At 45.2% G+C, this 20,812-nt stretch overlaps 1 protein-coding gene across 1 annotated transcript in view; it reads left to right on the plus strand.

Moving 5' to 3' along the window:
• The window catches only part of uvrag (UV radiation resistance associated gene), an 82,240-nt gene that overhangs the window by 46,171 nt on the left and 15,257 nt on the right, over nucleotides 1-20,812 (plus strand). The window lies entirely within an intron of this gene.

Below are 20,812 nucleotides of genomic sequence, written 5' to 3' on the forward strand. Positions count from 1 at the left end.
AACACTCATGTGTTTTTAGCCATGCTAGCAGCACCAGCTGCTACCAATTTATTTATTCATGGTCTTCAAAATAACTTTGATGATCCTTTGAATATCATCTAGTGCCATCATCAGGTCAAAATTGTATTTAGTCCAGTACTTTTGGGTTGAAGTACAAATATTTTTTCTTTGGCGAATCTTAGCATGCCAGCAAAAGATTGTACCTGTTTATTATCACCATTCATATTATTGTTTTGAGCATGTTAGCATGTAGCTCAAAGCACCATTGTTTTCAATAGACCCTCACAGAGTCACTGGTGTTCATAGGTTTCTGGATCCATGACACAGAAGGAATAGGATCTATCAGGCTGTGTGTACGCAGTCATCGGGTCGTTGTTGGTTTTGGTCTCTTCATGGAATTTGTTGACATGAGGAAAACAATGGATTATTACCAGACGTGTCGTAAGGTCCGTTTTGGAGGAGCAGATAGTGGCGACATGAAATGTCTCCGTGTGTGAGGCTGACATCCGGTACACAAGTTGAATTAATGCCCTAAATTGGTTTCACTTTCTCTCCCCATCTCTCATAAGCACAAACACCTCAGGGGGAGTGTTGAACTCTTGACCTGTCCCTGCTTAATAAAGTACTCCTAATGTGTTGACCTGGGTTACTCCCTCCATTTCATCTCTGACGTTCGCCACTGGCTTATAACAATTTGCATTCCTTTCCCAGTTTTTCCTCCTCATCCGGGCGGGAGCGAAGGGCCTCTCTCTCCGCCGTATAGGACCGGGCAATTAGCGCTAGCAGGTGGCTGACTTCAAACCTCTGCACGTTGGGAGGTTTTAGTTCTGAGGCCAGACCACAAGCTGCTAGCCAATATCCAAGTCTGCCATCTTCCCACCAGATTCCAATAATAAGAAAATAAGCCAGATAAGAAAACACTTGACACAGCAAAAGAAAACAAGTGCGGCGTGAAGCTCCCCCAAAAGGTTTTGAAATAGCGTAATTGAACCAAAATGGAAGCTCATTATCAGATGGGCTGTTGTACGCAGTTCGCTCAGTGTGCGTTGTACAACGCCAAACTCTAATCCGACACTCATTCCATCAATCAGCAGTCAATTTTGTCTATACAACCCTAATATCCCAAATCACAAACGTTCCTCAAGGGGCCTTACAAACTGGACATTACGCAACACCCTCATAAGGAATTCTCCCCTCCCCGTCCAGACAGGAAGCCAACACCGTAACATTGCAGAGATAAATCAACATATATATGAACGTATATCAGCACTCATCAATCCAAGCACTCTCAATACCTGTCAAGATTGAACACACGTGGGTTTGATTCTGACACACTGGGCATTTATTTTCACCAGTGTGACTTTTAACAGACGCCTGGCAGTGAAGCTCAAAGAAAAGAATGATACCGCTCATATATCCCACAAGCTGAACCTATTGTTCCTCAGGGAGACGTACACTTTAGTGTGTGAGGTAACAAGTAATCCATAGAAAAACTTGATCTGATTATGAAGGCGTTATAAAAGTAAGTAACCGCCGCACTTTATCTATATGCACCAAAGAGAGACACAGATTCAAATGTGCATGACATTACGTAATCTTTTTCACATGTTGGACCATTTGGCATGCAGTCATCTCAATGCATACTCCTACCTATCAACTCGCATAACCCCCCCCACCCTTTTTTGATCAAAGCCATGCCTCCCGATCCGAGCGCTCTCTGAGATTTCATGTGTCATGAATCTCATCCATGTGGAGCCATCCACTGCAGCACTGCTCGCTCACTCTTGCTGAAAGTTTAATTTGACTGCTGATGGAATACACATGCAAGTGGCTTGAGAAGAAATATTCTTTATCGGAGTCGGCTTCCTAGCCATCTGAACCTAGAAAGTGCCGTGCAGAACAATTTAATCTTTAAAAAAAAAACTAAAACATGATATACATACAGGTACATACATGAAATATGACCTCTGCATTTTTAGGAGCAGTAGGCTGCTGTGAAGCGCCCGGGGAGCAACTTGAGGTTAGGTCTCTTGCTGCCACTTCGGCGTATGAACAGTAGGAGCCAGCGGATCGAACCGCCAACCCCAGATCTCTGCCAGGTGTGCCTGCAAAGACCATTGCTGTAATGTTTGACAGAATGTATCCACCGCGAGTGTATCAAGACATGTTTTCCACTCTGACTGAACAGCTACGCTCTCAGAGTTCTGTACAGGTGGGCGTCCCGGCTCCGTCTCACAGGCGTGACTGCGTCTTGAAGCGTTTATAGAGGCTTCAAGTCCATTTTCCCCCCGACAATACGCGCGTAAACGTGAGGTTGATGCCCAATAAAAAAAAAATGCACAGGGTAACTGTGTCCCCGGGCCGCGCAGTGGTGGCTGAGCGGTGGCGATGCGGTCCGCTGTGTGTGTTGTTCCGTTAGCCGTTAGCCAAACACACAACCCAAAGCAATAAAAGTGAGCAAACTGTTTTTCCCCCCACTGTCTCCATTGCGGCCGGGGGCCAGTTAAGAGGAGTGATTGAGGAGTCGGCAGTCAATCAACGGCAGAATAAAAGGAGCAATAAAATGTGTTTTGAGAAAGTTTGAGTCACTGCCACCGCAAGAGGTCCTTGATGCAGCAGAATGCGGGATTAGCCGTGGTCTCTCTCTTTCTCACACACACACACACACACACACACACACACACACACACACACACACACACGGGCGATCTCATTATTATTATCTCCCAGCGGAGAGAGGCAGTGATGGAGAGATGTCTTTTTCTGTTAGTCGAGAACGGAACGACCCGTCTCCTCACTAACTTCAAAGGAATTTATTCCACAGCGGATGAATAACGAGATCCAGACCGCCGAACGTTCTCACCTGCGTCGATGAAATACAGACGTAACGTTTTGAACCCAGGTGCGAACCACCCGCTGCAACACAGGTGGGCACACGCGAAGAAGGGGTGCATGATAACTCTGTAAGCGCCTTCTGCGGAATGATGGATTGTTTATCGACAGCGTGACGCCTTTGAAGACGTATTTCTCTGAAGAACCAAAAGGCTGCACGTTAAATTAAATGCAACCCGTGCACATAGAAATACAACTACTTCTTCACTGTACCTTCAATGTAAGGTCCCCGTGGAGGAACACACTGCTTTTTTATTATCGCCAGTGACACTAACGCGCTCTTGGTAGAGCATCGGTGCATTTTGCAGGGATGAAAATGTCCGCCTGTGTTCAAAGCCTCGTCTCATGCGTTCCATGTGTGCCCGTCGACGGCCATGTTAAGGATGAGTTATCAGGTCGACCCTACAGCGGCATCGCGGCGCTGCGCGAGCAGTTCCGCCTTCATGTGATAGTGATAATACACAGTCGATGAAATGCAACCCACTGCAAATGGAGATTTCTTGTTCATTTACTGGAGGTTGTATCAGGAAATGGCCACCGTACTGACCCCTACACGTTGAGCTGTGTCTTCTACTGTTGATGACCAACAGTGTTTTTTCCTTTCCTTTGTCTTTTAGTGGGCTCCTCTTGTCTTGCTTACGCAGTCATTGCTGGCTCTGCAACGCAAAGCAGAGTCCGGTTTCACGCCAGACCTCAGCCCGCCGACCATCTGCAGCTCGAGTGGGAGACATTCGCTGCTCATCTCTTATTAAATTGCCCTGTGTGGCTGCGTTTGAAAGTGATACCAGGGGACACTGGCGAAGGATTCGGGGTGGAGGGGGGGGAGAGCACAGCAGGTCGCCGCTGCTTTGATGTGGCCGAGGGAGAAGTTTGCTTTTATTAGGGCCTCGTGTTCGTGAGGCCGGGGGCAAAGGCTGGTGGAGGTGGTTTGGAAGCACCCCTGGGTGTCTGGTGGGTACGCGCTGCCATGTTGCCACCTTGGGTTCATTTGTAAAACCAGCTCTCTCACTATGTTCCCTCTTATTTAATAAAATATGTATTTCGAAATATTGGCTTCTCTTTGGTCGTGTGTGTGTGAGACTAGGCTGCGTTGTTGGGAAACCGGCATGTGGGGCTGATTAGTTGACAACTGATGCTACACAAAACCTTTAGGTTTTTAGGAGGAGGGGTCCGGCTAAACAATTAGTTCTCAGTCACTTAAGCTCGGCGTATCGTATTTTGCGGGCCTCGGGCACAGGAAAGCTAGTATCGGGAATTAAAACACAGCAAATCCCGGTCGAGGCTCAGCGAGGTCACCTCTGGGTTCACCTTTTTTTATTTTCGTCTCCTGGGGGAAAGTCGCCCCGCAGTCTCTCCCACCTTCCGAGTCTCTGGGCAATTTCACGCCGCGAACCTGCAGGCTGAGCGCCATTCTGGTGGTCCGAAAAGCGTACGTCAGAGCGCCGGCTGCCATTAAGAGTGGCAACTGTGGCTCCATAAAACACGCCGCCGACTCACGGGGGAGCCTGCGTTTAGTGGTTAGTGGAGGTGGAACAGGGGGCCGGTTGGCTGGAGGTATTCATTTCAAAGCTATTTGGAGAGGTTGTAGGCACTCGAGCGAGAGAAAACGTTAACTAGATATTGACAATTTTAGCTTGATAAATCCAGATTATGTGAATGAATATGTGAATTCATTTTCATTCCATCGCAGGTTGCCGGGCTTTATGCATGATTAACTCTCACCTGCAGCGAGGTCACTAGCACAGGAAAGTCTGTAGAAACCAGGCAGGATTTTTGCATTTTATTCATACCTAAACTTTGCAAGTTCATTTTAAAACAAGCAAGGTTACACGGAGCAAACGGGCAGACTCTGAATGTTGCGTGGTCTGATCCACAGACACAAATCACAACCTCACAAGGAGACCTGTTTTGGATATAATAATAAAAAAAGAAGAGAAATTGTTCTTTTGCTCCACTGACACCCCTGAAACCGAGACGTAAACAAAAGTCTGACTGATGTGTAACTGAGCAATGAGCTGACTGGAGAGCAGTCTCTGTTTGCTATTACAAAAAAAAAAAAAAAAAAAAAACATTCCACCTCTCGCGTCTCACTCTTTTCACTCTTCTTTTTTTCTCATCCATGTCATGTCTGCTCATTTGACATGTTCCAAAGTCGGGGTCCCCCCTCGGCCCTTCATCCCCGTGACAAAGCTCATGACCCCCCCCCCCCTCCCACCGCCAACCCCAGCCAACAGAGATACGACGTCGTCTTGGCACGGCCGGCTCTTTTGCAGCCATTAGCTCATGTGATTGTGCTTCGATAAAAACCATATGACCCACGCAAAGACATGCAAAAGAAGAGAACATTACGCAGCTCCCTCCCACCCCATAACTCCCCCTGCTTGTCAAGACCAGTAACATTTCCAAATGAAAACTATCTCCACCTCGACTGCTGGCGATGGTGCGGCCCACAACTGGGCTTTGTGAATATAGCAGACTCCCTGCAGTGAAACAATGGGCGTCCCATATTTGCGCATGAACTCAGTTTTTCCACAGTTGACATTCTTGTAAGCAGTTGTGTGTGTTTACTCTGCGTTGCTCCACAGGCCTGTGAATCAGACGTGGCTGTGCACGCTCAGTGATTGTGTAATAGTCAGATGTTGGGTGACGTGTGTTGCTTCGTTCGTTGATGCGGTCTGTGTTACTCGGACTAAGAATATTTCATGTTTGTTTTATGTTGCACACGATGCTGCAAAGTCTTTGAGGACGAAGCTTCCACCTTCCCCGTGTGAAATACATTGTACATGCACAGGACTCTAATGTGTTTCTTAACTCTCTTCTCACATTTTTTTGCTTTCCAATTATATTCAATATTTGCATTGTCATAGCAAACGGGGCTAAACGAGATGGCAGTGAGAGCTAAAATGTGTCAGACCTCATTTCACATTTTATTACTTAAAACAAGGGAAATTTTGTCGCTGGCTTCATTCAATGTTCAGATTTCTGTTCTGGAAATGTTGCAAGATAATGCCTTATTTGCATATTGATGAAACATATGATTGTTTTATATAAGGTAATTAACGGGGAAGTTTCTGTTAATTAAAATGTGTAACCTGTTCCTCTGTAGTGTCTCTCGGCTTACGAATCCTTCATCACAGCTAACAAGGATTATTGTGAATAATTAATAATCCAATGTTTATACTTCTAAAAGAAGGGTTTGGCTCTATCTGGCCACATCTGCGGTATTTATCACCATCTTTTGATTCCTCCGTGGCTTAAATTCCTTTGAACAGGAACATTTTTAGGCCAAACTACTCCAGATATCCCTCAGAAGCCGGTTGGTCTTCCCGTCCTTGACTCACTTCTTGGTGCATTTCAGAAAACAATCCAGAAAAAGGAAGAAAAAAGGGAAAAGATGATTACATCTCCACTGTCCAAACAGACTCCTCAATGTTCAGAAACCCTAATGTGGCCCAGTGTAGGCCACGCTGTTTGTTTACCTGAACCTTGGACCACGGCTCCCCGGGCGCTAGCACCATCTCTCACTTCCAGACACTGCCTGGAAGTAATCAGTCCAGTTCAACCGCCTGCTGCCACTCATTGTCTCCATCCTTCCATAACAGCCACATCCGTTTTCCATTTCACTGGGAGTGATATGGTAAAGCACATAATGGCTGGGACAGACGGCAGAAAATGTAGCGCCGAGCCAACGTAATACCGTATGCATCACTCTGAGTCCGAACAAGAAGGAGGAAAACAAGGACCGAGTGAAGTTCTCGTGTCGACCCCGCCACAAATGTGAGTGTTTCTGCTTCAGCGCGGTGAAGAACAACCTGAATCCGCTCTGAGCGTCCTCTCCCACGTGGCCACGTGCTATACAAATGTTGGGTAATCACCCTCTTGTATCGAATAGAGGAGAAGTTATAGGCCCCTGAGTCTGACAATGTGTTTTGCATTTGGACGCTATTAAGGTGCCACTTTTAACCAGATCTCCGTCCGCTGACAGTAAAAAGCACTTCATTAGTGTACTTTATTTGTCACGGTTCAAGCAAGGAATTATTTTTGGCAGGTCATAAGTGGGTTTGGTTGAGAGCCGCGTAGGTTGTGTCAGCGGCATGACACAGACAAGCTGATGGCTGTCTGCTCTCTCCCTCTGGGGTTCGATGCAAGGAGAGAGGAGGGGAGTGTGTTTTCATGATGCTGGATTTCAGATTGGATCAGTCACAAGGCTGTCGTCTGATGCCTATTATTATAACGAGGTGCATTAAATAATGTAGATTATAGGTGAATTAACCTCAAATCTAATGTTAACTGCAGTATATGTCAGCCATGCAGCCTCACATTTAAACCAGGCGGCAACCTCTGGTTGAGCCGACGCAGCAGTGACCTTAGAACGTGCATCCTCTCCACTGACCAGCAGGGGGCGACTTGAAGTCTGATCGTATGGAAGTTCACAAGAAAAGGACTCACAAGTTCATGACCAATCTCGAGTTTCAAGTGTTCTTCACTTTACTAAATGATGTACATTTAGTAAATTACGGCCCATTTAGAGTCAAAAGGACCAAAAAGGAGGATGCGTTAGGACGGGTTTACTGTGACAGGTCGTCATTCATCCACTGTCAAAATATCACTTCTGTTCATTGGTTGCGAGCAAAACCACATGGCGATGGCCATTATCCAAGATGGCGACCGCCGATACAGTTTATGATATAAATGCAACACTGCCCGACATTCTTCACTGTCCTTTGTCAAATCAAGCAAAAAATGCCCCTCAAAAATGATCTTTACAGGGACTGAATGCTAAGAGAGGGTGGGCGCATTATCACACATAATGGCCTTATGAGTGCAGAGCGGCGACCAGTGGGACGAGCTCACATGCACCAATGTGCACTAAAAGCATGCGCAAGTAAAAAAATATATATAAAAAGAAAAGTGAGTTAGAAGCAACCTGAGCTCTATGTTTCTGAGTAAATGACGTGTGAGGAGAAGCTTGAACCAGCTCCCCGCACTGCAACAGGAGGAATCACGACCCAGAACTTACATTTACTGTAGATAAAAAGTGGTTTTATTTTGCTCTGAAAAAAAAAAACGCCTAGAGGGTAAAAAAGGGGGAGACGAGGGGAGAAAGCTCCCAGTGGTTTAGTCGTGCCGTGGTTCTCTGAAACTCCTTGATCAAGCTACCTATTAACCAAACCCAGGCCTTAACGTATACTTCTCTATGCCCATGGGTTTTCATAGCCCTACTGTGTGGTCCCAGTTTTCCATCAACAAACCTCTGTTGTTAGCTACAGCTCTCATCCAGTCCCACTCACTGGCTACAGCGGCTTGTTGTGGTACCCTTTTTTTTTTGTTTTACAACCAGAAGCAGGAGAACCCGTTTCTATAAAGGGATATTTTCCATGCACTGCTTTATCAGGGAGATTGCGGGAAAGGCTTCAGTGGGCTTGCAACGCCTTAACCACTCGCCTCTGTGTGTGATAAGAAACAAGAACATAAGTCATCGACGCTCCAGCGCGACAAAGAGAGCGGCTTTTGCGGTCCGTCGGCCAAAGGTAGCGCTTCACAAAGCGGGTCTCTCGGACCTCGGTTGTGTGTCACCGTCCTGCGGTTTCCAGCGTGAGGGGCCGAGTGCGTGCCGTCGGTGCGCTGCGATTTTTGCCTGAGCCCCAGGGTTTTATGGGAATTCCTCTGGACAGCCACCTATGACTTTATGAAACACTTAAATTCATCTAATTGAATTTCCACATTTTGTGGTTCCAGTTCCAGGTTTTGTCCCATCGCCACAAAGGAGCTCCAGAGCAGCTCGTTCCACTAAGTATAAGGATGGAAGCAAATGTTAGTCCTGTGTCTGTGTGACTGAGTGTGTAGGAGAGTAAGAGTCAGTATGTGCCAAAGCATCGTCGTAGAGTTTCTGAATTGATAATATATAACATCATAATAAATAGGTTGAGTAGGAGGATGATATATTAAGTGGCCAGCTTTATCCGCTCTTATCGTCTTCTCCAGTCAGTCAGAGGATCTGCTTCCCACAGGTCAGTCTGTGGGTTCCACTGGCAAAGTGTTTTTTTCGGAACTACGAGGGCTTTTGCCGGGATTCCGGGTGTTTGGGAAAAGTGTCGGCCGCCCCGCTCCGTCATTTACTTAATAGCGCGTCTGCAGTTTCCAGCTGGTTTGAATTTGCAGCCCAGGCCTGTTTGTTTGGAGCCCGGCTCTCCCGATGTCTCGCTGCGCGATCCTCGCTCTGAAGTCCTTCTCTCTCGCGACTGAATCTGCTTCACGTTTCTTTGGTGGCATCTAAAAATGTCAGCTTTGGTTAGAAGGAAACTTAACTTCTCTGGAGATGAAAGGAGGCGTCTTCACTGGAGGTTATATCTCTTTCTGGGATCGTAGTTGTCACTGTGTGTTTTAAAATATCCGCATTCAGTTTTTTCTCTCGTCGAAGTACAAAACAAAAGAGTTCTGTTTTTGTCTGGCCAAGCTTTCTTCCTGTGCCCATCCCCCCCCCCCCCCCACCGACGTCGCCAAAGAATGCCGAAGGGCAGAGACCAAGTATATTTTATGTCGGCAAGTTTATAAAAACGTGTTTTTCTTGTTAATTCATCAAACCACGTGTGCTGTCACACGGGTGTTTGGGAGAAGAGGTCCTCCATCATGAGCGGAGGCCTCGCTGACACTGAACGGCTCTCAGAATAAAACAATGCTGGCCTCATCTGGTCAGTATTTATAAGAATAGCAGCCATCCTGTCTGTCCGGTGCCAGTTCTTGCTTCCATGTGTGTTTCATTACAGCTTCTCTGACTCCAGCCAATCGGCAGCATTTCATCTGAATTAGCGCAGCGCCCTCTGATCCAGAGAGCTCCGTCAGTGGCACTCATCACAGCGTTAAAAGAATCAAGAGCTTCTTTCCCCCAATTTTGTATTTTCTTTATCAAGTTAATGTCAGCATTAGTCTCTTTCTCTGAATGTCAATCGCTGCAACACTCCCCTCCAACTAATACAGTCCCACCTCATTAGTCCAGTGTGTCTCTCCATCACCCCTTGATGTCAGATTCTATTACTCCGCCAGGAGGAGAGGATACCGGCGTGGTGTCATCCACTATGCCATCCAGCCACTGCCTTCCGTCTTTATTAATGAAGCGTCTGTGATGAGCCGAGGCCTGTTGTCCCAGAGGCCAAATAATCGTTTTACTGTTATTGAGGAGAGAGAGGGGGGGGGGGGGGGGTGCAGTGACTCATGAAAGCAGCTGTTAAATAAACACCAGCTCAAGTTATAGGAAAAAAAGAAGAAAAAGAGGCGGCTGAGTGAGAGTTCCTTTTTTTTTTTTAATAATTAGTGTAAAAGGTGAATCAGAATAACTAATTTTTCTTTTCCCAAGGCATTGGCCGTATGAACACTGTTAAAGTTTCTCACCAGTGCACAATACGGAAAAAAAATGCTTGCAAATCTTTCTTATAACAGCTATGCACACCGGTTGCAACTCGCTGGCATTAACTCCACAATGCATAGATACAATTTGATGCTAGCGTTAGCTGTTGTGGCTAGCCGAGTTCTATGAACATATAATGTAACACATATAAATGTATATTGGCGACATTATACACAACAATCTCGGGCGAGCGCCGGCCATATATAGTCCTTTATATGTCAGGTTAGGTGTCCATCCGTTTGTCAGTCCCTCGCCATGAAATCCAACGCTCGGGGGTTCCTCGCTCTCCGTGCGACCATCAGAAGCACATGGCTAATTATTATGCAGAGTGTTGATATTTATATGACCTCTGTTGGAGCAAAGGGTTTCATAAGAACCCACTTAATCAGTTGTAATAAATTGCTGCGAAAGGAATTTTGACCATTCCTGAAATGATTTTATGGAGGTTAATTGGCTTAAGTCTCACATGAGACTCATTGCTGAGTGTGTGTGTGTGAAGTCGGAGGCACTGCCAAAGGTTTCGTTCCAGTTACACTCAACTTTTTTATACTTTATGGATTCAGTTTGATTGCATCTCAACTGTTTTGTTTGTTGTTACACTCCAGATTGTTACTCACCCAATTATGACGCCGCTAACAGCATCTCTAAAGTTTAAGGAGACCAATTCGTCGCCAATACTGTTGTCATCCCCGTGGAAACCGGTTAAAACACGTCTCGGCCAAGTCGTTGGCTTTCCAGAGCAATTAGGACGCCGTCCACAGAAACTGCACCCAGCTACAAATATAAACACAAATGCACACTCTGCAATTATATAATGTCAGCTCATGAGTTTGGCTTTTTACGCGCTCGGAGCCTGAAGCCTCACGACCGTACGGAGAGTTATTTTTGAGAGGAGGAGAGTATTTCTGTGAGAACCGGGCGGCCGGAGAGACGCTCATAATTCATCTCCGCCCTCCCTGTTGACAAGACGTTTCTCCACCTGAACCAGAGAGTCCCGATCAATACATCCAACCGAGGAGAGGCGCTGTGTGAACTTATGTATCATGTCACTTTAGAATACATCCTTAGTAAAGGGTACATTGATGGTAAATTCAACTTAAATAGTCACTTTAACAATGCAAAAATTAAACAGTGTTTACTAATTCTGCTATAATTTACGTTATTTTCACAGTTTATTGCTGGACACATTATTATTAGGTTGCATACAATATTCAGTATGTGTTACTGATTATGAAATTATTTGCAAACTAGTTTATTTATTCCATTTATTCCATCTATAAGAATGTCACAGATGGATGTGCATGTGATGTTTTGTAGATGTTTACCTTTTTTTTTAAGCTTGGCAAATCATTTGCTAATCAAGAACAGATAAGGTAATATGGTGCATGCAATGTATGCAACAATGAACTGTTCATGAACAGCAAAAATACCTAAGAACCAAAGTTTAATTAACTATCAATTTACAATGAATTAACGGTGGTGATTATAAAGTGTTGCCCTGTACGACAGCTAATCTTTCTAAAGCTGCAATGGTTTGCTTCTTTTTATAAATTGGCTGCTGCAGGAGAGCCGGATTTCACGTCAACGTTCAATTCAGCAGTGGCCTCGTTCCAGCTCATTAGAGTTAGAAACCACACATTCGACCTCACACTCTTTCCCTCACGCTGAATAAATGGAACCATCCACATAGTTGGCTACCTAAAGTGTGTGTGTGTGTGTGTGTGTGTGTGTGTGTGTGTGTGTGTGTGTGTGTGTGTGTGTGTGTGTGTGTGTGTGTGTGTGTGTGTGTGTGTGTGTGTGTGTGTGTGTGTGTGTGTGTGTGGAGGGGGGGAGCAGGCAAACTCAGCCACACAATAGCTATTTGTTTCTTCATCAGTCAGATTCTGCCTCTCTCTTCAAGTCCTCAGTGTATTTGGTTCCTTGAGCATTTATATCAGATTTTTTTTTTTTAAATCGTCCATTTATGTATATTTCGAGATGTATATGCTGTTTTTTTCATTAGCTTCATTGTGTTATTATCATTTGACTGTATAGGGATTTTGTGCATATCGAAATGAAAGGGGAATGTTGCGTATTGTGTTTTATTAAGCTACAGTGTATTACAGTATGTTTATTGTCTGGCTGTAGCGCATGGAGGCTGGGGAGGAAGTGTAGCAAATGAATCTAATCATTGTCCTCATGGGCAAACAAGTTAAGAGCCGTGAGCTGTTATTATTAAGCATAAAGTTGAGCGGGTTGAACTCTGGACAGCCCTCAGTCTGAGGACATTGTGAGCTTGGATCCGCCAGTCTAAGCACAGATTACAGCGTTTTATCTGATTAAAAACAAAACCGCAAACGCTCCACATGTTGGCTTTTTTTTTTTTTGCAACAATTATTTCTAGGGGTAAGATCAAATTTTGTATACGATAAATTGACCTTGATTCTATTAAGCTATTCATTATGACTGAATCTCTCCGTATTGGACAAACACTGCAGCCAAAACTGCACTGAGAGTTTTGACACTCGGCAGAGTCACAGTTGAACAAACCCAGATGAGGAGGGAGCGCTCCGGGCTCTCCGAGGTAAACCGGACACGGCCTCTGCTCCTCCCGCACCGTGGCCGCTTTCAATCCGATACCTGGAACCAATGAGACAGAAAGCCGTGGGTTCCTAATTTTCGTCCGTTTATTGTACAATTATCCTGCTTTGTCGTTTTAGCGCTATTCTAATTGCAGAACATACGCACTGGATTTAACTGGACAACCTCCTCCAGTCAGATTAGGCACGGAGACTGGAGAATTTAATTGTCATTACTATTATTACATTTTTGCTACAAAAGTAGCACTTGACTATCTAACTTTTTGTGATATTTATAATAATAATTAATAGTATTGATTTTTATTTGTATAGCAGCTTAAAAAGGTACTCATTCGACAAAAAAATAATTGAAAAATCAATAATGTACACAAAAAAAGCAATAACAATGTACACAAGATAGATTACCTAACATTAATAAAGCTGATCTGTCGGCTTCCACCTATCATGGCTTCTAATACTTCATATGTTTATGAGCGTATCCTGACGGCTCTGGCTGGCTCCCACACATTCACGCAGATTATCACGAAAACGAAATATCTTGCAAAACGTCAGCACGTCCGATGTCCATTAACCGCTGGTACGGGTACATTGCATGTGACGCACGTAGATCCTTCACCGTGCGGATATATGAAAGAATATAGTTTTCCAATTTCTACTTTTATCACCAGGCCAAATTCCTCCTCGGGGTAAGTTTGATGCTGTGTGTTTTATTCTGGTAGAATAGTAGCATGATCCGTCTGGAGGTCCCTTTGAACTGTGAAATATTGGAAGCCTCGGCTTTAATCCGCAGCTCTCTGATTACTGTTTTGATAGGGCATGTAGTTGGCCAGTCTGAAGGCCAGCCATGGATATTCATCTGTCATCAAGGTTGTATTCATACTCGACATATTGCTTTTATGAAGCAGGCTGAACGCGGTTCAATAATGTTGTTTTCCAGATGCAAACGTTGGCTACTTTTACGAATTGAGAGAAACAATCCAAGTGAATCCCAGAGTGGTAATCACCCATTCCTCATTTCTTGTTATGGCCCACTCGCCCTTGTTTGACTTGTTTAAATAACTGCAGACATTTGGATAAGTTGCTCTCGTCAGCCGTCACTTTGAAAGCGATACGTTTTTGAAAAGTTAGTAACTGGGACAGATGGAAGAGGAATGTACACAATATGGCTGCCCAGGCTCTCCCCAGTGACCTCCAATCCGGTGGTAATACTAATAGAAAAATCTCAGTCGTAAGGCCATCCACAAAATAAAGAGGAAGCGAAGGAAATATAATGCGCCCATTCACCAGCAGTGGAAGGGAGAGACATTGTGGGCAGCACGAAGCCGGGACAGGCACCTGCCCACAAACCATATATTCATCCTTCTCTCTGGCCTTCTATTTTCCTAGGGGCCTTGTGGAAACACAACATGCACATAAAAAAAGATTTCCCTTGTAAAATACCACAACACTTTTATTCCAAATAATAAAACGAGTGTGATCAGACTCTAAATTGAAAATAATGTTTTAACGACTATATTTGGCAGCTTCTTTTAAAAGGTGGCGTACTACAACTAGGGTAAAGTGTGTAGCTTTTTGTTTTTTTTTTGTTCAGGAGCACTTTCCTCCCATTTCTGTATCTTTCCAGCCGAGGGCAAGACGTTAAACCTGTGCCGAGTCCAGCGTGCGCTCCCTTCCCTCCGGTTCCCCATCGCACATCTTGTGCCATTCACAGTTTGGCACCGTTCGCCCTCCACCGGCCGAATGCTTTGAACTGGGAGCTGCAGAGCAGTGAATTAGCACCGTCTCTTCCCCCTCGGGCACCAGGGCTGCCGCGGAGGATTGATGATGGCCCCCGCATGCCAACACTGCTAACAGGAAGTTGACCCTAGTGTTGTGACTTCACAAACGGGGGTCAGCCCCCGGGTGGGGAATCGGGTTACTTACCAGAAATAGCCGGGCTCGGGTGTCACAGTGATGAGGGCAATTAGCCCTCGAGGACCGGGGCGTCCCTCAAGGACGGGGGCTCGTCCATTAGGTGTCACTGTAGCACACAACACTCGTCGGCCCCCCTCTGGACGCTGACACCGACTGAACATCCACATCATGAATGGGTCTCATTAGGACTTTAAAGATGGCGGCACCAGCCTCCCACCCTCCCCCGCGGTGATTGGGGTCAGACGAGGCTGACATTGGTCTCTTGTCACCGGTGGTCCCCCCCCCTCCCCCCCCCACCACCTCTAAACTGAATTTCCTATTCATCTCGCGCGGCCTTTCCCGTAATTATGTAAATCTGTTGACTGAATTTGGCGGGCAATATGATACGCAGCAAAGTGTAACGACAAGTATCGCGACGGAAGAGTCTGGTTCGAGTTAGAGTTGTGCGTTTGAATCCGAAAGCCGGGCACCACACCTGTATTGCATTACCACAGTGTGCTAGCAGGGGAGAGCGAAAGGAGCAGAGTTGAAGGATGTTAAATGAAGTGGAAGAAAGCTCCAGTATGCGATATTAAAAAACTGTTTTATTACACGCTTGTTTGAAATGGCAACAGAGACAGGAAGTGCAACGAATATTACATTTCATCTGTGGAGGAAGTGCTTAAACGTGTAGTGCAGCGGTTCCCATGGACGCGCGCGCGTGTCGAGTTTGCTTTGGTTCTTAAACATCTTACAGCGATAAAGCCGCTGCTAAAGTCAATAACTTAGTCCAACGCCATAATCTCAAACACATACCGCTCCACTATCTGCTATCTAATCGTCTGGAGGTGTGGATATGTTTATGAAAGTGAAAGGCTCTCCAGGCCCCCGCACATCCCGAGAGCCGTCTGAAAGCCAATTTGTGTCGTAGTACAGCGTTTTTTTTTGTCGTAATTCTATCACGTCTGAGGATACGGCCTCGTCTTTTCTCCTCTGTCGTTGCGCCTCTGCGTGTCGCTAGCTCGCTCAATTGTTAGCGTAGCCTAGCGCCGGTGTTCTGGCGACTTAACCGCTTGAACAGCGAGCGCACAAAGTGCACAACTCCCTACGCCGTAAACCACGAGCTCCCCAGTTCCATTTGAAGGCAGCGTCAGATAATGGAGGTTGATAAAAGCTGTAAATGATTAACCCATGGCTTTTTATTCAACACAGAAAAACAACCATTGAACACTAAACACTGTCTCTGAAGATGAACAAACTACAGCAGGTGATTGTTGTATTGTTTGATTTAATGTGATGTATTTTTTTTAAACCCTGAAAGGGTAGTTAACCCAGTTATTCTTAGGTATCGCCCGTGTTGACACATTTATGAAACTTCCGGGAGAAGTTTATCAGCCGCCACCATCATAAAAACATTGACATAAAGTCTGATAATGACTTTAAAAACTCGGTCCGATTTCTATCCAATCAGGTTAAAAACACACACACACACACACACACAATGGAAGTCTTGTGTCGCTGGTGGGCTCCGCAGCTTCAGCTCTATTCGGTGTTTCAGTTGAAGTTTGTCGAGCTTAAGAGTTCCTACACGGTTGGTTGTGTTGGCGGTTGACTACGTCTGAACATTTTGATTGAAAACAAACTCCACGCAGAAGAAGTAGTAATGTGAGACGTTGCTGATCCTTCTTTTCTCTTTCCGTTTGCCGTCTGGACCTCTTGAAGCCGGGCCATTCGGAGGAACAGCACTTTACCCGACCACTACGCCCCGGCCCGAGTTATTGAGTCGCCGTGTCAACATTTCAGCACGGCGTTTTCTCACCTCGTCCGCATCCCGTGCAAGAAGTGGAAACGATGGGAAATTTCAATCAAATTGTCATTTTTTTATCTAAAGATTTCGAGAATACCTTTTTGCATGGATTGCTTCAGACGGCGGGGGATTCCTCCCACTATGAATACGTGGGAAGATATTTTCTGTGGTAAGCAAACGCCTGTGGTGTTTATGGATCCAGATTCCCAGTTTGGCTCCAAGACGGGGATGATGATGATGATGACCGTGGCACGTATTCAAGGCCAAAAACTGCTCTGAGTTTTCTGTTGCGAATGAATTATACGACTCAAGCCAGACTCAAACAACTTCTCAGCCCCGGCTCTGTATATTTATTGAGACACATGAAAGGCTGCAGTGATTAATCAAGTTGGATCTCGTATTCAACGCCACACCACATGATTGTTGAGGTTTTGGGCCTCTCGTGCACCATGTGAGGCTTTACCTACCGTCGTCCGATATAACGGTGAATAACAACAGAGGATATGGCTATGAATACCCAGCGAGGGGAAGCGGCAAGGACCCGTAGGAATGAACATTTCATTCTCCTGTGAAACGTATTTACAATCGTTCCTCCGCCTCGCAGCGCAGCGCCCATCTGCAGCCGCTTCGTCTCGGCCCGCTTTTGTCTGCGTCCTGGTCAACGTTTCACTGTAACTTATTTAGAGGATGAGTGAAGGCCGGACGGAGCCAGCTTTTTATTTTGTGCCCGCAGTAAGCCAGATGGGTGGAATCAATGGAGCGCTGCGCTGTAGCCCAACTTAATCAACCATTTCAAATCCACCAGTGAGCTAGAAAGAGCTTCTCCGAGTGAGGGGGCCTTTTCCTGTGGAATATACATGAAATAAACATAAAGCAAAATACATATGAAGATGCTGATAAGACCAGAAAGTACAATTTATTTTTTTATCCATGACCCTAAATCTTCCCATTCCTACTATTTGCATAAGTTACCTATTTAAGGCTTCACAGTTTGAATGTAGAGCTGCAGAGTCACGGAAAGATTTTTTTCCTATTATTTCTGTCAAAGTTACAAACATTGCAAAGGGGAAAGAAGAGTTCAAGTAAGATTATAAAGAGCCGTTTCCTCGTCACTTTCTGGTTCAGCTGCTAGGTGAGAAATCAACAATAATTCATTGTTTTGTTTCCCGTGATCAAAGCAATCGTTGAGCGTAGATCTGTTATGCTGTAGGTTTTGGGCTAAAATAAATACTCTGAAACACAAGAACACGTGAGGCCTCAAAAGATAACGCCAGCGCTGCATTTCTTCTGGACGAGTCAAACTGTTTATTGAAACGTCCAAACAATAGATCAGACAGAGAATCTCTGCATCTGTAAATACAGCCTTCTAATGAATGGACGTCCTCACCAATCAGATCAGCCCGCTGAGGTGAATGAGTTGTTTACTCCTTCAGACCCGAACTTCCAAAAAGGTTGGCAGCATCAGAGCTGCTGGCAAAGATCCCGAGCTTATGTGTGGCTCGCAGAGCCGTAAACAAGAAAAGAACGTAAGATAATTGGATGGATGTGCCACTGTGTGAGTCGGTCGTAGGGGAACAAACAGACGGGCGTAATGAGAGGATTAAAAACCGGAAAATTTACGCGCTGATTTAACGGCCGCCAATAATGAGAGTAAAACATCACCTGCTGCTATCGGGGAAGTTCTGCTCACGCGGTCCGGTGTGAAAGGAATCATCTGCAGTGAATACCTCCTTCAGCGTGATCGTGTGGGGTATGTGGTTCACATGCGCCAGCCAGATGGCTCCAGAGGACACCATGGATGCTCAAACTAAAAAAAAACAACTGCTGGTTGTTGAAAATGTTATTGCATTACTCACTTTAAGTTACACTACCGTTCAAAAGTTTGGGGTCACTGAGAAATGTCCTTGTTTTTCAAAGAAAATCTGTTTTTTTCAATGACGATGACATTAAATCAACCAGAAATACACTTTATACATTGTTAATGTGGTAAATGACTAGGTGGAAACGTCTGGTTTTTAATGAAATATCTACATAGGTGTATAGAGGCTCTATCACTCCAGTGTTCTGATGGTACATTGTGTTTAGAAGACAAATGGATGAGTAGAAAACCCTTGAAAACCCTTGTGCAGTGATGTCACACAGCTGAAAACAGCTCTGCTGGTGAGAGAAGCTATAAAACTGTTCTTCCTTCAAGCTCGTTGAGGATCTGAAGCATCACATTTATGGGTTCATTGTCCTCTCAAAATGGCCAGAAAAAGAGAACTTTCAAGTGAAACTCTCCAGTCTGTTCTTGTTCTTAGAAATGAATGCTCGTCCATGAGAGAACTTGTGAAGAAACTGAAAATTTGTTGAATCCTTGAGTACATACAGCGCTACCTGTATCAGTGCAAATAGAAATGTTGATGCAACTTTAGCTTATTGTGCGGCGCAGTAGACTCTAACAACTTGTCATGGTTATTGGATAGTTTTGTTGTAACTGCAGTGAATACTTTGTTTTAACTTCCTCAGACTAGTTTGAGCAGTTTGACTTCTTGGTTGTGTGTGCGTGCAGATCTCTGAGATGCTGTTAATCAAGCACGCAGACGTCATTGCACTTCCTGTCCAGTCCACACCGACGCCCATCATTTGTTGCAGGAAGTTTTCTTACAACGCAATATCGTTCGGCTCTTATAATATTATTTGTTTTTACAGCTTTTTCTTCTTCTTCTTCGTTTCTGGTATGTAAGCTGCACGGCCCCTGACATATTGTTAATGGCAGGTTATCTCCCATAGCTCCACTTCCCTACATATGAGGTCTGCGTACGTCTGTACCGCTGCTGAAGTTTTCAGTCCACAGTTCTACCAGAGGGACGGTGGAGGGAGGAACACCTGGTTATCCCCTCTATAACAAGCTGTCATACCTAATGAGCTCCCTGATTATCCCCCCCAGGGACTACGTAAAACCCATGTACTCTGTAAAATAAGCTTTTCTATTTTTACCCCAGTGGACAAAAACCCGCTGATTATGAATCGCAGGGCAACGCTCCATGATGCAGGTCAGACATGCACAGGATACTCCCGGGTTTGATTATTGAGACTTTTAACCCTCTTGACACATGAAACGCTCTCCATGAAAACACCCTGCCTCCCAGGCCGACTTTTCCTTCCAGCGACGGTGGAAGAGCGCCTGTCAAACGATGCTAATGACGCGCACCGGGGGGAACCGCTGAGATGTCCGCTGGGATGTCCGCCGCCGACTGGCTTTTCTTTTTTCACCTGGGCCCTCCCTCCTCACGCCACGCCATCACCAATCAACCTCAAAGCTCCCTGCTGCCCGCCCACATTCGCCGGCCTGATGTGAGGGTGATTGGCGCCGACAGACTCAGGGGAAACGGCGATACGTGGCATCGGGCGGACCGTGTTTGTTTAGCTTCTGCACAGAACTCAAGGAAAACAAGCAGTTGTTTTTTTGGCACGTACTGTAAACGACGGCTCTCGTCAGCTTCGGCGTGTTTTCGTGCGGTCGTGGCTCCGGCGGATTGGCAGGCCGCGACTGTTTACGCCGTTGCGTTTCTTCGAGCTGTTACTTTATCTTCGAGTAACTCAGATGTGTGGATCTGCGTCCGCTCAGTTCAGCGCTCATCCTCTAGACCGTTGGTTCTCAAACTGTGGGGCGCGACCCTATAGTGGGGCGCGGAGGTATTACAGGTGGGCCGCAGGGGGATGCAGATTCTAAAATAATATATATATATATATATATATATATATATATATATATATATATATATATATATATATATATATTATTTTTATTTTTTATAAGAATCCTTTATTAATCCCACATTATTCTCTGCATTGTACCATCCTTAGTAATGAAGGCGCTTTGTGCTGCTGTGAAGCTCTGGGGCTTCAGTGTCTTGCTCAAGGACACTTCAACATGAAACTTTGGGGAGAAAACAGGGATCCAACCGGCTTCCTTGGTCATCTTTTTTGCACATATATAACTTTATTTGCATTGTTTTAACAAAGTAATTGCATGTTATTAGTTTTTGTCAGATGGAGCAATCTGGTTTACTTGAAAGGGATTTCAATTTTCTTTAATCTATTAATTTAAAAAGCATGGATGGAGGAGTCTCAAAAACTTGGACCATTTTGTTCCAATGTTGTTGGGGTGGTGGGGCCCGAACATTTTGCTTCCTGCAAAGTGGACAGAAAGAGTTTGAGAACCTCTGCTCTAGACTGTCACACGGGCTCGTA

The sequence above is a fragment of the Clinocottus analis genome, unplaced genomic scaffold, assembly GCF_023055335.1.
Source record: "Clinocottus analis isolate CAN_PGR_092001 unplaced genomic scaffold, fCliAna1.0.p SCAF_5, whole genome shotgun sequence".
Lineage (NCBI taxonomy): Eukaryota > Metazoa > Chordata > Actinopteri > Perciformes > Cottidae > Clinocottus > Clinocottus analis.